Source organism: Empidonax traillii, unplaced genomic scaffold, assembly GCF_003031625.1.
Source record: "Empidonax traillii isolate 1590-97213 ecotype Southwest subspecies unplaced genomic scaffold, ASM303162v1 scaffold647:size433247, whole genome shotgun sequence".
Lineage (NCBI taxonomy): Eukaryota > Metazoa > Chordata > Aves > Passeriformes > Tyrannidae > Empidonax > Empidonax traillii.
This window is the reverse complement of record NW_020955840.1, coordinates 346893-363759: the sequence shown is the minus strand read 5'-3', so window position 1 is coordinate 363759 and position 16867 is coordinate 346893. Positions and strand designations below refer to the sequence as shown.

The window sequence follows — 16867 nt, the reverse complement described above, 5'->3', positions numbered from 1 at the left end:
GAGACGCACAACTTTCCATCTCACTCCGGGCAAAAGATTCATCTTCCTCCAACAAAACCTCTGGATGTTTTCTGCCCTCAAAAGCTGAGCTGTTTCAACCTCACATCCCACTGTTTTGCTCCCTCAGTGCACAGTGTCACTCACCAGAATGACTCTGCTGCTTATTGCTCAGGAGGAGCTCCTGGAGCTGTAGCCTTGGTTCTCTGTTCCCACCCTCTGCTGATTCCTCCAGGCTGGAGGAATTTTCCCCTCCATATGCTCAGCTGGAATTCAGTGTCCTGTACCAAAGGAAGTGGGCTTTTTGGTCAGTATTTTTGAACCCTCAAAGGAAGTTTGGGCCATGAGAATTGCCTTTAGTCCCCCTGCAGATGGTGAATATTCCAACTGAGCTGGGAGCTCTTCACTGAAACCCAGAAGCAATAACAACGACCAAAGCAAAACCAAACTATCTTCAGTGAAGATAATTTACATTTTTTTTTCTGATTTAGAAATTTTAAAGGGAATTAAAAAACTCATTTTAATCAGGAGATTTGAGATTTGGAATTAGGGGTTATTGCTGGACCAGGCTGATGGAAAGACTTGAGTTGTTAGGAGTGTCTGCAGGAAGAATTGTTCTTTAGGAATATTGTATTTCATTAACAAGTCCTCCCAAATCCAGGCTCAGTTTCCCCATTGCTTGAATGCTCTTTATTCCAAATATTCATCACTTGTATGTGGTGGTTATGGATCTGGACCTGAGATCAGATGAAAAGACACAGTTAAGCAGTAAAATAATGGACAATGAATTAAAAATGCACTTCCATAATCTACTGATACGACACAGCCACCACAGTGAAGGTCCCTGGTTGGTAACTTGGTGCTTTTATCAGAAGTTTTGGAACACCCAAGACATTCATTAACTCTATTTTTTGGTACAACCTACCCCTGTGCCATGAATTGACTTCAGTCGTAGCAACAAGAGGTTCACAGGGTGGTTTTTGTGAGGTATTGCCTTGCTGTGCTTCTCACCTTTCCTCTGATGCCTCATGCTTCAGATTGATTTACCCTGGGCTTATGTTATACATCATGTTTCTATTTTCCTGGTTGTTTTTTTTTATTTTATTTTTTTATTTTTTTTTTATTTTTTTTTATTTTTGTTTGTTTTGGGTTTTTGTTTGTTTGAGGTTTTGTTTTGTTTGGTTGGTTTTTGTTTGTTTTTATGAATAAGGGGTAGGTGAAGGAAGGGAGAGACTGAGAAGGGCCTGGTTTGAAGAGCAGCTTTTAATTAGCTGAAGCGAATTTGAGGAGGGGGTTTGTGTATTTGAGTGTGCAACCAACTGCAAGAGAGTTCAGCCTGCTTGACTAAAATACTTAAATGCCAATAAAAATGAAAACCAGAAGGTTTCCTCTCAGTATTTTCTCTTCGTCAGAAGACAAATAATATTTTCAAGTGTTTATCTCAGCTCTCCTAAGTCAGTGGATAGACCCTACTCTGAGGCACTCCCAGATAGAACATCATCTACACAACAGATTCAGAGCATTTGGGTAAGAAGTTGTTAAAAAACACGCTCAGAGGTTTTTCTTCTCTAATCTATTTAAACACGTAAAAAAAAATGAATTGCTCACAGATCCAGGACGGAGTTTCCAGCCTGAAAACAAAGATCAGCATTTGGAATTGCAGTTAACCAGAGATAAAACTCCAATTTGTAACACTTCATTTAGCAGAGTATTAACCCCCTGGGAGCCAGGGGGAGACCTTCAGCGAACAAAACTCCTCAGTGCAGGGCAGGTAAAAATACATCTCCTGGAGCTGTAGCCTGTGTGTTGCAGTGGTGTGAAGGTGACCAGCCCAGCTCCAACCCGTTTGTTTAACTTGCTCGGAATTAATCAGAGCACTCTGGGATTAATAATTACTTAATCAAATAATCGCTTCGTGACTCCAACACTATCTTTTTTTTTTTTTTTTTTTTCCCCCCTTCCAGCAGGCTGGAAATAAGAGCCGTGAATATGTAAATTGGAACTGATTAGAGGATTAGGTTTCACTCCTTTTTTTTTTTTTTTTTATTATTATTTGGAATAAAAACAGGCTGCAGATCCCTCTCAGCCAAGCCGTGGCTCTGAATTACAGCCCCAGCGCCTGTCGGCTGTGATAATTTCACTTCATTAACTTCCAGATATAAATAGGGAAAGTTTCTTATTTTTTTTCCATGCACCACCTTTAATAAGCAAGGCCTGAAAACACAGGGGTTATTGATCCACGCAGCCATCGGGCCCTCCGAGTCTGGTGGAACAGGGCAAGAAGACCAAACACCTTCTACCTGTTCACTCGTGCAGCCAGGGACAATCCAGCTCTGTTGAACCCATTGGAAAGCTTTGGCAGGAACTGCCAAAAAAGCCTTGGAGAGGTGGAAGTGTCGCTGCCCCATTCATGGCAGCGCAAACCCAAATTGTTTGATAGGCCACGACATAGAAATGTCAGCAGGGATCAGGTGGGATTTCAAGGGGAGGTGTCTGATGTTCAGCACCTTGGCAAATACCTCACTGACAGTGCTAAATGTCCTCAGTGTCCACTAATCCACAGGGAAAACACGTGCCAAGCATCCCTGGAAATCCTCCTGTCCTGCACAAGACCGTGATTTTAAAAAGTCCTGACCATGGCATCCTATTGTACCTGAGAGGGTTGGCAGTTTAGATTATTATCCATTGCTCCTCTGGAAATCCAGCTGTGGGATCCCTGCTGTGGTGTAGGGAACTCACAACCTCCTCAGGAATGACTTACAGATTGATACCAAGGACATAGAAAGCTAAAATTGAAGCTCAAGAAAGACTTCTGAGGCAGAGCAGAACCATTATTTCCCCTGAATTTAAGGATTAGGTTATTTCTTTTCATAAATTTGGGAATGGCTAACGGGTAAGGACACGGAATAAAAAGAAGTTGCTAATCTTGCACTAAAAATAAAGCTCCCTTTGCCATAAATAAAAAAGAAATTTGAAGCTGGAGGTTTGCTGGTGCTACAAGCAACTCCTAAGGATAAATGTTCTCAGGCCTGTTTACATGTTGAGTGAAAATTAATTCAGAGGGTCTTACCTTTATCCCAGTTAAATGTCACACCAAAAAATCTCTGTGGAATTTGGACATGGCCACACGTGGGTCACAGCCTTTCTCTGCTCAGGAAAAGATGCAGAGGAAAAAAAAGGTTGTTGCAGGTCAGGAATGAAAATTGCATTTATAAACCTGCTTTTTGCAATGGGGTGAATGCCAAATCCCAGTATGGAGAGCACAGGATGAAAGCCTGGCCATGCAGGCAAAGCCACTTAGGAAAAAACCCTCACTGAGCCCACCTCCACCAGTCCTGGCTCCAGCAGGTAGTTCTAGCAATCCTTCGTTTTTCACAAGCGTTGATTTTCTACAAGAAACAAGAAATTAAACAGACATGAGAAAAATAAGTTCCCCAAAGGTGCTGGGGAGTGGAAAAGGGACACAAAACCTTCCAGCCTGCGGCGAAAGGGACTCTTGGCTTCTTTGTGAAACATTTTCCCCCTGTTCAGATGCTTGTTCTCCATGAGGAGGGCAGAGAGGGAAGGGACAGGGCACAAACCCTCCTGCTCCCTGACCAGAGACAGGGTCAGGTGGGAGCTGCACCCGAAAGAGAAAGGGGGGTCATATTGTGTAAATTCAAGCCTGAGAGCTTTAAGGATTTCTTTACTCCTGTCCCACACACGTGGGGCTCGTGGGGCATTACTGACTGCTGGAGTGCTTCTGAAGGACTTAGGAGGGCTTGAAACTCGGGAGCAGAAACTTGGGCACTGCAGCTAATTCTCATAAGCACCTCGTGGGCTCTGTGTGTGTGTTTCACAGACGTTTTCTGAAGAACTTGGAGGGTGATTTCCTGAAAAAAAAAAAAAAAAAAAATCCAACGAGAAAAAGCAAAAGCATTTCTGTGGAGCTGCAACACTGCTCAGAGAAACCTTGATGCTTTTAACAGCCTTCCCAGGTACTTCCAGGCAAGGTGTGCTTGGAATTGAAGTCTAGGAATTACAGAGAACACAACCTTCATTTATTCGGGAGCAACTGGAAAACCTGAATGCGTTTCCATGGAGATGGGGTTATTTCCTTTCCCACAATTCAAATCTTTTCCACAGGTCCTGTTTCATTCTGATCACCCTCATGTTTTGTTGAGGAGAAGTTTTTTTGGATTTTGATCTCGGGAGTTGGCCAAGCTCCAGGGAGAACAATGAAAAAGCCATAAATCACTTTAATAGATATAACAAGAAGAAAAGAAAAAAAAAAAAGAGAAGGCAGAGAAACTGAGGGACTGAAATACAGCAGTCCCAGCACATCCATCAAACACAGAATACTCTTCTTGAGGTACAGGATTCTCCAAGATGGAAAACTTCCTTAGGTATTGAGGGAAAACTGAGAATAAAACAACATCTTGAGCTGGGTACAGGTAGAAAATCCCCGTGGATTTGGTCTCCTGAAGCCAAGTAGCCAACACAGCCCCAGTGATCCCATTACACCCTCCATCAGCCCAGTGAGTGCTGGGTTACCTGGGAATGGCTGTGCAGTGTGGGTGGTTCACTCGGGGCCGTTAAGAATTGGGTGTTATTCACACACAGTCTGCGAAGCTTGGGCAGCTCTGGCTGCTTTGACCACTTGCAGCTTCCAGTGATGTCAGGGGAGTTCTGTAGCAGGTGCCTCAAAAGACAGTTTGGTTGTTATACTGTATTATATTCCTTCCATGCCCCTTTCAGCAAATCTGAAATGGGCTTGTAATAATTCTTAGCAATGTACAAGGGACCAGAAATTACAGAGTTTTAGTGGAGAATATTTTTATTGAAGACTTCTCTTTTTTTTGCATCTCTGCTCTAAGAGTACAGTATACACAACCTTTCTCCTCCAAAGCTGATAAATGGTTTAGCCATTATTTAAACTTTGGGAAAAGGCAGCTACAGAAATAACATTTTAATGTATTCCAGATTAGGCTTCATGCTATATTTGTAATAAAGACTTGTTTCCAGCACTGGTTGGCAGATCACTCCCAGGGACAATTATCCAAATAGCTATTAGGATACGATTGCTCTCATTTCCAGGCAATGCAGGGTTGCCAGGACTCAGCTTGGCTGGAGCTTGGATTTTGGTTTGACTTTTGGAGAAAACCACAAGAATTTGTCAGCCCTCTTGGCCGTAAGGGAGTCTCCTTGTCTTGGGGCTATTCTTTCTCCTCTGCAAGTGGGGAGGGCAAAACATGCCCTGGTTTGGTTTGGGTTCCTCTTCATTTCGTGATGTCTCACCCAAGTGGCATCAGGAGGAAAAGGCTCTGGTGGGACTCAGGTGGGAGAGACCTCTCCCATCGTTCAGAGGGAAGAGGAGGGTCACTTTGGGAAGAGCACGTGTATTCCAGAGGGGGAGAACTGAAAAGAAAACCAAAGGTCACGGATTTCTTTTACTGGGGGAAGGGAGCCCAAGGGAGGGAGTGCTGAATGCCAAGCTAAATCAGTGTTAGTTGGGAATGGAGACTCCCTCTCTTTATGCATTATGCTAATGTGTCACTTGGCAGGTCTGAATCACCCTGGCTGCCTCAGTCAGGAGCCTGAGTCGAAGAACACCAACTCCCTCAGAAGGGAAAAGGTCTCCTTGTGCCAGGGAACATGTTCTGTGGTGAGATGATGTAATTGTTTAAGTCAGAGACGCAGTGGGCAGGAAGCTTTTTCATACTGAAAGGTAAGTAGGTCCACAATGGTCCATGAATCTTCAAGGAACTCCAGCTATTCCCTTCTCTAGAGCTTAGAACAGGAACAGGTTCGTTATTTATGGCCAGTCTAGAGTGGGTGCTGCTCAGACCAGCAGGCAGAGGTTGAGGACTGGTGTGTCTCTCTGTCCTAAGTCTTACAAAGTTCTTGTCAAGGCTTTAAATTAGTTACTTCAGTGATGTAAAAGGGAGATAATAAACCTGGAACCAAACCAGTAGGTTTAGATGAGATATTGGGGAGAAATTCCTGGCTGTGAGGGTGGGCAGGCCCTGGCACAGGTTGCCCAGGGAAGCTGTGGCTGCCCCTGGATCCCTGGAAGTGTCCAAGGCCAGGTTGGACAGGGCTTGGAGCAACCTGGGCTGGTGGAAGGTGTGGAATGGGATGATTTTTAAGGTTTCTCACAACTCAAATCATTCCATGGATCATTGCACTGTTGAAATGAAATCATGAAGGGTGTTGTGCTCCTTGTGACAACAGGAGACAATGAAGGATCCAAAGCTCCTTTGCTCTTCTGCATTTCCAGGATCAGCCAAAAGGCTTCAGATAAACACATCCCATCAGCTGCTGGGAGGGGCCAGCATTTCTGAAAAACCCCTTTCTAAGCTCTTTGTTTCTCAAGAAGGGGAGAAGGTTCAGGACTAAACATGTTTTTTTCTCGTTTGCTTGTGATGAATAACGACTGCATTACACACACAACATAAACACACACACACACAATATATATATGTATACAATATGCTCCATTGTAGCTGCACAGTGAACCACTGCCTCAGACACAGGAGCTGATCAACACCCAGCCAGTCAGGCTGGTAAAAATGAAAACATTTAAAAGGACATTTAAGAATATCACAGCCCCCTTTTACAAACTAATCTCAAGATCTCTGCTCTCCACTCGGGTCCCCCTGTAAAGATTTTCCATGGGGTGAATGCAGCAACCTTGAATGTGCAGAAACCCTTCCTTGCTGGCTTTGCTCCAAAACAATGACTGCACCAAAGGGGCTGAGGCATATCCTACCAATGGAGCAGAAAATTGCTTCAAGGCTGCAGCAGTAACACCTTGGCAAAGCCTGTAATTAGCAATAAAGCAGCACCCATGGCCAATGGGGCCATTGTGCCCCGTATTCCATTTTGCTCTTTGGTGCAGAGGGGAAACGTGTGTGTGAGCGAGAATGAGAGCACAGAGGTAAATCCCCCCATCCAGGAGGCTAATGATGAATGTGCTGCAGTTGGCATGAAGTGGAACACGTGCCAAGATGGGGCCCTCTTGTTCCTTCCAGTCCCCCACCTACATTCTCCCAAACACCACATTATATTTTTAGCATTTTTATTTTCTTGGAAAAATATATAAACTGCAGTTATAAAATGTGTTTAAACAAATGAAATGGAGCTAGCAGGTGTACAAAACGGCCCAAAATGCTTCCCAGAGCTGCAGTTAAAAAATAAAAAAAAGTAAACTTAAATAGTTCCATAGTGGAAAAAAAATAATCTCTAGGTAGAGTATATAAATGTAATTTTTCTTTTTTTTTTTTGCACTGTACACTCAGTTTCATTTTTGACTCCTAAAACTTGCCTAGACTTACTCTTGGTTTAGATCTTCACTTCTCATCCAGATTAAAGGGGTTAACAAATGATAGACCAGAGGTATCACTGCTGGAAATTCAGAGATCCCAGAATCCCGGGCTGGGTTGGGAGGGACTTAAAGCCCATCCAGTCCCACCCCCTGCCACGGGCAGGAACATCTCCCACTGTCCCAGGTTGCTCCAGCCTGGTCTTGGACACTTCCAGGGATCCAGGGCAGCCACAGCTTCTCCCAGCACATCCCATGGGCAGCTGATCTGCAAAGCTGAGACTCTTTTCTGTTATTTACTGGTTTTATCATCTCCACGTTGAACCTGGAGAAGACTTTGGCTCACTTTGACAATTATTTCTATTAATTTTTAGTAGAATAGGTTGCATTTACCAGCTTAATCCAAACTGAAGGACTGCTGGCAGTGCACAGAAAAATAAAAGTCATCATCATAGAGAGATTTGTATGTGTGTGTGTGTGTGTGTGTAGAGAGAAGATGTCAGTCCAAAATAATTCATAATCAAAATACACCATTTGCCAAGAGACAGGAGGCTGTACAAAGAGAGAAAATAATTCATTCTAAGTAGAGCTGGAAATAGGGTTTTGTGTTGTGCTTGTGCTGCCTGTTTTGGGGGAAATCCGATAGGAAAGAGACTGTCTGGGGGGTTAAAATTCAATGGATTCTGATCTCTCTTTGCCCCCTGAAGGCTCAGAGGGGTCAATACCTTGACTTTTGGGCAGGGCCCATCACCAGCTCTTTGTAATAATTGCTGAGCAATTTTAGCACAGAGAAGGAAAGTTGGGCTTTCATTTGACATGAAAAGTGACATTTTTTACACCTGGCTCTGAACCTTTTTCTCTGCCTACCCAAATTTTGGTAAACTTTCGATTCTCTACCAGTCCTGCAGCCAACTTTCTTTCCAGCAATCAAGAATAGCAAAAATACATTATTTTTAAATTAAACAAACTCTGACTTATTTCCATGAGAAATTACTGAGAGCGCAGCAAAATGTATCACGTTCATATTTCCAATCTTTCAGAAACAGTTTGGTTCTCTAAGTAGGATTTTTTTAATGCATAAATTTCATGCAAGATCAAAATTTATTAAAACAATTCTCCCATCTCTGCTCATTTGCTTTAGCAACTAAGATTTCCTCTTTAGCTCTGATGGAAGTGTTATAACAATTATTTTCTCTGGAATACGGCTCACAAATAAGAAATGATTTATTAAACATAGTTATGATTTCTATTGTCTTGACAAAGTAAAACTAATTAATCTGAAGTATATTCTGGATTAATCTCGCCCTGAGATGTTTGGTTCAGATCCTCAGTCCTGATGACTTTATTGAACACCCAGAGTTCCTCTGCTTTGTTAATTGGGGTGGATTCTCCAGCCTCGCTCCATGTGCTGATGAGGGTGTTAATCCTCAGTGCTGATGAATCCACATGGATAGACTATTCATAGTTTTCTTTTAATGGGACATTTTCCTCTGAATGGGCAACTCATTCCATCACTGCTCTACAGAGCTGCAGACCTGCTTTAAATCTCTCCCTGCTGGATGGCTGTGAGCGTGATATGAGTTGTGGGAGTTGCTGGGGACTCATCTAGAACCGGAGGAGGAAAAGAACTGGAAAAAAGGAAGGGATGTTTGAGATACAGAGCTCCTGCCTGCACAATGAGGCAAAGGCAATTTAAATTAAAACATTTCTGAAGGGCTGTTGAAAATGGTTTGGAGAGCTCTTCCCATCTCGTGTAACATCACCATTATTCCAAGCTTTTTTGGTATCCTCATCTCTGACCAGAATTACAACCCCAATTACCAGCAATTACTTCTTAAAGGCTGAAATCAATCCAGTTCTGTTCTAACAGCAAGGGACTCTGGGAAAAGCTATTTTAAACTCAAGATCCACGTGTGGTGTGAAGTTTATAATGGTTTGCAGGGAGGCTGCTCAGAGGGCTCTGTATTTGAGCCCGTCCCTGTGCACAGACAAGTGAATTCTTTTCAAACAAACAGGGTGGAAATTCTTGGCTTCTCCAGGAGCCAGCCTTATTTCCAGAGGATCGTGGTTTGGATTCCCATCCTGCCCTTGGCATTCCAGTTTTTCCCCCCTCTTGCCACAGCTAGATTCTGTTTGCTGTTTCTGGACCGAGGCGCTGAACAAGATCCTGGTGCCTCAGGTAGGCGATGTTTTACCGTGGAGGGAGAAATCCCTGTCTGAAGGCAGGGAATGGAACCTCCTGGCTAACAACTGGCAGACCTACAGGAAAGGAACTGAGCTGCCTTCAGTAGGTAACTTATTAATGGCTGGTGTTTAATTTCTCCGAGGTAAAACACAAGAATCTGGTGGTCCTCGCATTAGTGCTCTTAACTCCAGCAAAGCCTGCTTAGAAAGGTAGTGCTGTTTCCTTCCAGCCACCATTAAGGGCCTTGCAGATCTGCCAGAAAAAAGGGAAAATTAACCTTCTGTGGAAACCCAGCAAAAGGCCTTTTCCCCTTTAAATCATGAAAGGAGAGCTTAATGATGCATCAGCCTGCAGAGTGTGCTCAGCCAGAGGCAGGTTTGGGGGATGTCTGACTGGATGCTTTGGAGATGCTGGAGCTCCAGATTTCCTCCTTAGGACCTTCCAGGCTTATTGTAGGTGGAATAACTGCACTGCCCTCTGATTTCTGAACTTTATTGTGCTCAACGTGCGCCAGTTCCTCTGTGCTGAGTGAAAAAACAGCATCAAGGAGTGAAGGAAGAGTCAGAGACAACTGAAGTTTGGCTGACGAAATGCTCAGTGAGGCATAAATGAAAGGGTTGTGATTATTATTATGCTCAAAATGATAGTGACCAAAAAAAAAAAAAAAAAAAAAAAGGAGAAATCCTGTCTTTTCTAAGACCCTTTTAAATGCAAAGACTCATCTAGAGCCAACAGATGCATGGTACAGGATTTTCATTGGCTGGAGACCAAATTAGGGACAATGCTCTACATGAAACTTGCTCATTTGACCAATGTTATGCTTCATTTTCATCAGTGCTGTCCATGGAATATTAGATATTCTGGCAGTTATTTAATAAGGCGAATGCACACAAGGAGCCCTTTAAGGTAAAAAGTAAAATAATCTCTGTTTTCTCTTCAGGAGGTTTTGGCAAATGGGAAAAGATGGAGGAGAGGGAATAAAAAGTGTATGTGAAACAAAAGTTTTAACAGTCTGTCTAACCAATTGGTATAATTAAGTTTTACTTCAGCCCTCAGGAAACCCCAGGGAAGTTTGTGGCATCCCAGTTCATGTGCATATTAAGTAGAGGATCAGGTAACCTTCATGCAATGTTGGAAAGGGCTGGTTTTGAAGAGTTCTGGCCCCCACTTAGAGCTGTGTCAGCCTGAGGTAGCTCTGGGCTTCAGCAGTGTTGGTCCAGCACTATATTGGGCTGCACAGAGCTGGGTTTGGATTCACCAGAGTTCTCCAAATTAGAAGTGGAGGCCGTGGAAATGAAGGGAAGAACGTGAGCTAATCCAAATGGATGGAATCCCTGGCCAGACACCCTTTGGAACCAGGCACAGTGGGACAGCCCCAGGTATCTGTGAGGGATGTGTAGGGTGTGCTGTGAGAAGCTGCCTCGTGACCCTGGCACGGCTGTGCTGGAAGAAAGCAGTGCAATAAAGAGTAATCCCTTGTGACTGGCATGAAGGGTGTCTCCCAGTGAAAAAGTGGTAATGGGAGTAACCTCTTCAACAAGGGCAACATTGTCCACTCGGCAGGTTGGTTGGCAAACTGGCAATTTTTAGTTTCTTCCAAACGTGCTTATCTGCCCATTGCACCCAAATCTGCTCAGACTCAATAGGCTCAAATCCTTAAGTTTCCTAGAGCACAGGAGCCAGTCTCATATCTGCCCCCAACACTTCTTTACTACTTAAAACTATCAGTTTACACTGACATTATTTCCTCCATTCAATACGTGGGTAAATCCCCAGCTGCTGAAATCAGGCCTGTTCCACTGGACAGAATTCACGCTGGAAGCCGTTCCAAATAAAAAATTGTATTCTCACTCGAACTGGAGAGGAAAGCACGGGAGGACTCTGGGTACAAACTGATTCATTACAACTTCAGTAGGGTCCCTGAGAAGATCCCAGTTCTGTGATCCCAATCACCCCAATCTCCTTGTGTGCCAGGGAAATGAGGAGTGAGGAGAAAGGCAACTCATTTTAACATGCAAACCACTAATGAGATTCAAAGGTCCAGATTCCAACCCTTACCCCCTTTTCCCTTCTTTAGCCCTCAGTCCTCCTGAAGTCCCAAATATGATCCAGCACTTCAGGAGACAAACATTCCTATGGTGTTTTGGGAGTGCTGAGGTGGGAGATATAGATTTACCAAGGCCTTACAGCAAGGGTTGGTTTTTTTTTTTTAGCCCCCCAAACAATGCTGGTATAGAACATGTCCTCACAAAATATTCAGCCCTTGCCCATTTCCATTTTGGGCTTGCAACCAGGTGTGTCTGAGCTCTCTGCAGCAGGGTTTTACCCAGCGTGGTTCCTGGAATCAAAATGCAGTTTATCCCCATGTGTTTTCCCAGCAGCCTCAGTTCCTGGACAAGCAGTCCCTGCCTCGCACGTAAGTCACCTCCATGCTGGAAAAAACCAGAAGGACCTGCAAATAGCTCACCTCCTGTCCTCCAAAACACACAGGCATCTTTGCCTGAGTTGTTTCTCTTGGATTTCTTGGCTTGGCTGCCTCAAAAGTTTGGGGATGTGCAGACCTGGGGCTCCAGCTATTTGGGCAAAGCCAGTGGCAACGGAAGGATTAAGGTTGTGGCACCCTGTGAGCTCGCTGTTGTGTGATCCAAACTTACAGAACTGGGAGCAAACAGGACCTTCACATCAGGCCCCCCATCCATCAGTGTTCTGGTGAGGAGCAGTGAGCGCAGCCCAAGCCCACAGTGGGTGTTTCTTTAGCCCAGGTGGGAGCAGCACATTCCTGGGCTGTGGAATGTCCCGGGCTCCCTCTCGCAGGTGACTTTCTGCTACAGCAGCACTTTCCCAGCTGCTCCCTGGGAATGGCAGCAGTTTATGAATTAGCTGCTCTGTGAGAAGCTGTTCAGGCTGCTCTGCAGGGGCTCCCGTGGAGTGGGTGAGGCACCTGCCAGGAGGGCTGGCTTTGGTGTGATCCTGCCTCCTGGAAGGGCTTGGGGCTGGATGATTCCTTGAGATCCCTCCGAGCCTGGATTCTAAACATCTGTATTTTCACCCCCGTTGCATCAAATGTTTGTCTTTATTTCTTTCCCAAGCCATCACTCTCCTTGCTCCCACTAAGGAACAGAATTCCCCTCCATGCAGAGCATCAAACCACCCCACTAATCACAGAAGGGTTAAAAACATGATTGGTGGGCAAAGCCCCCCCTTTCTTCTGCAAGGTTGGTTGAAATTGTGAATCGAGACTGACAGCTTGCCTGAGTGTTTGTGGTTCAATTTGAAACCACAAGACCCAGAAGCACATGGTTTAGATTCAGTGTCTTTCTCCAGCTAACACGAACCATTTGTTCCAGCAGCTTGGCTATCTCTTGGAGAAGAGCTTTGCACCAGGATCAGCCTTGATTCACCCCAGACATTCAGATGGAAACCCAGAGAGAAAAAAAAGGAAAAAAAAATTCCTAAAAAAAGCCTTGCATTTACTTTTTTCTTATTTATTTTTGCAGCTTGTAAAGGAGCTACTAACATCCTGGTTATAAAATAAAAAAAAAAAAAAAAAAAAAAAAAAAAAAAAAAAAAAAAAAAAAAAAAAAAAAAAAAAAAAAAAAAAAAAAAAAAAAAAAAAAAAAAAAAAAAAAAGAAGAAAAAAAAGAAAAAAAAGAAGAAAATATGAAGTGCCAATCAAAAGTGGCGCCAAATTAGGTGGTGTTTACTTCAAAAATACGTATTTCATTGCCTTTTTTAAGGCAGATTCCTGTAATGTAGTAATGTCAGGGAGGGCATGGAAAGAAGAGGCTTAATTGACTCAAAAAGTATATTTAGACCAATCTTTTTAAATTTGGCTGGGTAAAAGGTGGCACGCAGTGAGGCAAAAGTTTAGTCGATGAGCTGTCACAAATAAAGCACTTAAATGTACACCAAACTCCGGGCATTGACTTCCTGAAGCCCATGAGCTTAATTATTGTCCCTGCTTCTGATGAAGAGCAGGGAGGTTGAACAGCTCTGTGTCAAGTTGGACAATGAAAGTCCAGCCCTTACGGCTTGAGAGGAAGCAGATAACACAATAAATCACTGCCTTTCACACAGCAGCACAGAGAAGGACAGAATAAAGACACACACACACCTCTCAGGTGTGCCAAAGGCTGATTTGCTTCGATAAAGTTGCTGATTAAATGCTCCCCCACACCCTGAGATGAGGGAACACCAGTCAGGCCCCCTGAGCAGGGAACTTGATGAATTATTGCGGTGAGGCAACGAACCAAGCGCTCAGTTGCCCCAAATCACAGGTATTAGGGCTGAAATGAACTCTCCTAAAACAATTTCCCATCATCCAGCCCCCGGGATTAGTTGTTTTATCTTCCTCCTCCTCGATACAGAACCGGTTCCAAGATATTACATTACAATCCAGGGAACCACCCCCTGTGCACCTTGGAAGAAGGAAAGAATCCTTCCCTGCCATGTCTCTCTATCTCCTAGTTAGGAATAAGTGACTGTAAAATCTGTGTATGTGTGAAACCACAATATATTCCCCCGTTCTGCCGTTAAAAGCCACTCACAACATAAACGTGAATCAGAGGTGGGAGTGCGTTCACTCAGGAGCAGTGTGTGATTATAAACCAGGAGTTTACTTCCAAGAACAGATTAGATTTCTGGGAATTCAAAATAGCATGTATTTTTATTTTAGTATTATGGGAATTTTGAGAGGGCTTCTAACGTTACTGCTTTTTAAGCTACTATATAATCACGGTGTAATTTTTATTAACAAAAAGACTTTATAACTTCGGGGCCGTGCAGCTGATGAAGTGAGCAGGAGGCTTTGAGGGCTGAGATCCTCTGTAGGTGTGTGGGGAGAACTGCCTGGGAAGGTTTGGAGCTGACTGGAAATGCAGGTTTAAGGTTAATCTCTGTTGTTTAAAGCATTTGGCTGCACCCAGGAGTGGAGCTACACCGAGTTAGTCCCCAGAGACACACACTAAGGGACTGACCCTGCCCTGCCACAACGTCCTGTCCCTGCTCACAGAGAGCAGAGATCCATCAGGGGATGTTCTGTCTGGAACTAAAATGGAAATCCCTCTGCAGAGGTAGAATTCCCCTTCTGTAGAGTCACACAGCTGAGGTTAGAGGGACAGTTTGGGGTCCCATCATTGATTATTTTGCTCTGGGTTCACAGAACAACAGAACATACCACGTTTGTTTGTTTGTTTGTTTTAAAGCACAGGAAGGATAAGCGATGAAACTGGTTAATTCTTCATTCTTTGAGTGTCCTGTTTCCATTTAGTGGGGTTTGTTTGCAAACTTGGCTTTGAGTGTCTGGGGTTATCAGACTCCCTTTGAGGACTGATATTATGACAAGTTACTTCTACTGCTTTTTCTATTGGGAGAAATCATGTTTGTGGAAACATGGAAGGCAGGGAGTGATAGCTCCAGGTTTAGGTTTTACTTTCCTATAAAAAAAGGCGTCTGAGCTGTGACTCCTTTGGAAATGGAATGATTTTCTGGAATACAATAACAATAAAAAAAATCAGGATGATATTTTGCAAAAATAAGATCAAAACAAGACATATTAAATTAATAATATCAAATAATATCACTTTTACCAGCATGGGAAACTTTTACTCTTAAAAAGCTGAAAGGCCTCAATGTTGGAGCTCTCAGGAGAGCACAGCAAAGTCTCCCCAGTTTTCATGGAAGTGTGATTGCCTCCTGTGGATGAGCATAAGGAGCCTGGTCTGTGACTTACAACATTTGCTAATATGAGTACAATTAGTGCCCTGCTTTGATCAGTCAAGTGGAGATTCACGGGAACCAGCCCAATAATTATTTACGAACCATCTGATCCTGGCTGTGGCCTTTCTTGTCCTGCACATGGGGCAGTTTCTTACACCGGGACGTGGGAATTCCACCTGTGGCTGGGAAGGGGCTGGAATAAGGAGCTGTGGGGATGGGAGATGGCCCAGCTGTGTGGGGGACACGGGTGGCACACGAGAGAGTCCTGCCCAGCTCTGCTCCTGCTGAGCGAGGTCAGAGGTTGAAAACTGGTGGTTAAAGTCACTGGAAAATAAAAGAGGAGCAAAGAGAGCATGAACCCAAAGCCAGGAATAATGGTTTACCTAAGATGACTGCAGCCCTCATTCTTAGGGAAGCACAGAATCATTAAGGTCGGAAAAGACCTCCAAGATCATCCAGTCCAGCTTTCCATTGTATCCCACCGTGCCCACTGAACCACATCCAACCTGCTCCAGGTCAAGGCTCCATTCTGCACATTACTGGAGCTTGTGCAGGGGGTTGGACTAGATGACCTTTGAAGGTGCCTTGCACCCCAAACTATTCCATGATTCTATGATTATACCCTGTTTCCTTGCAGGGATCTGTCTGTCCTTCACGTCACATCATTGCCCTGAGATGTGGTGGAACACTGAGCCTTACCTGAGCATCAGTGGATGTTTTATTCCAGCGTTACACAACAGGACATCTGTGTTTGGAGGGAAGGGGCATCTCCACCACTTCCAAAGGGGCAGTAAATGCAGCAGCAAAGCTGGGAAGGGACAAGGTGGAGGCTTTGAGGTTGTGCACAAGCTCCGGCCCCTGGACATCCTCTGCTTTATGGGGGTGAACAAACCCCAGGGAGGGTTCCAGGGGTGACCTCAGCCACCCCAGACACACTTGTGAGTCCAGGTTACAGCTGACTGGAAGCCTGAGGTTTTACTGGCCCAGAGCCAGTTTGAAACCCACTCGAGCCACCCCAGGATTTTATAACATTGTAAAGCCGGTATTGTTTCAAACATTTCAAAAATTCTCCACACAGGCTGGCAGCCTTCCAGAACCCTCTTAAATGAGCCAAAACTATCAGCAGCCACCCACCTTCCTGTCCATTATCCTCTGATTGATGACATTCCACCAAGAGGGTCCGACAGGCAGAATCTCTCTGCTGCAGGACCTCGGTGTAAATGTGATCTGGGAGACCTGTAAACTGTCTGCATGGTTTGCAGCTGGGTTTTATGGGGGTGTCTCTCTGACATGTGCTGACCATGCAGGAGAGGGCTCCCATGGGGTGGAGAGAGACCAGGGTTTGCAGCTTCTTGTAAAACCTTCATTAGACAGAGCAGGGGAAACCAAATCCCACTGGAGGTGGGACACTCTTGTTCCTGGGGTTGGTTCTGTGCTCTTGATCCTGTCCCCTGGTCCCTTCCTTCAGCCATAAGAACAACCATAACAAATAACTAAGAGCCAGCTCTTCAGTTGGGATTCATTGCTGAATTGGCTCCATTAGGAAAAAGAACATCAATGTTTATTTATATGTGTTGTAGATGCAACACATAGATGATAATTACTTAAGGGATTAATGTGATTTAGTGAGGGTGGGGAGGCCCTGGCACAGGTTGCCCAGAGAG

At 44.3% G+C, this 16867-nt stretch overlaps 1 long non-coding RNA gene across 1 annotated transcript; it reads left to right on the top strand.

Annotated features, from left to right (window-relative positions):
• Positions 1-10906: 10906 nt before the first annotated feature.
• Positions 10907-12914, top strand: LOC114065333. The gene is made up of 2 exons (XR_003572932.1): positions 10907-11048; positions 12836-12914. It is a non-coding gene; the product is annotated as an uncharacterized LOC114065333 (long non-coding RNA).
• The last annotated feature ends 3953 nt before the right edge of the window (positions 12915-16867 follow it).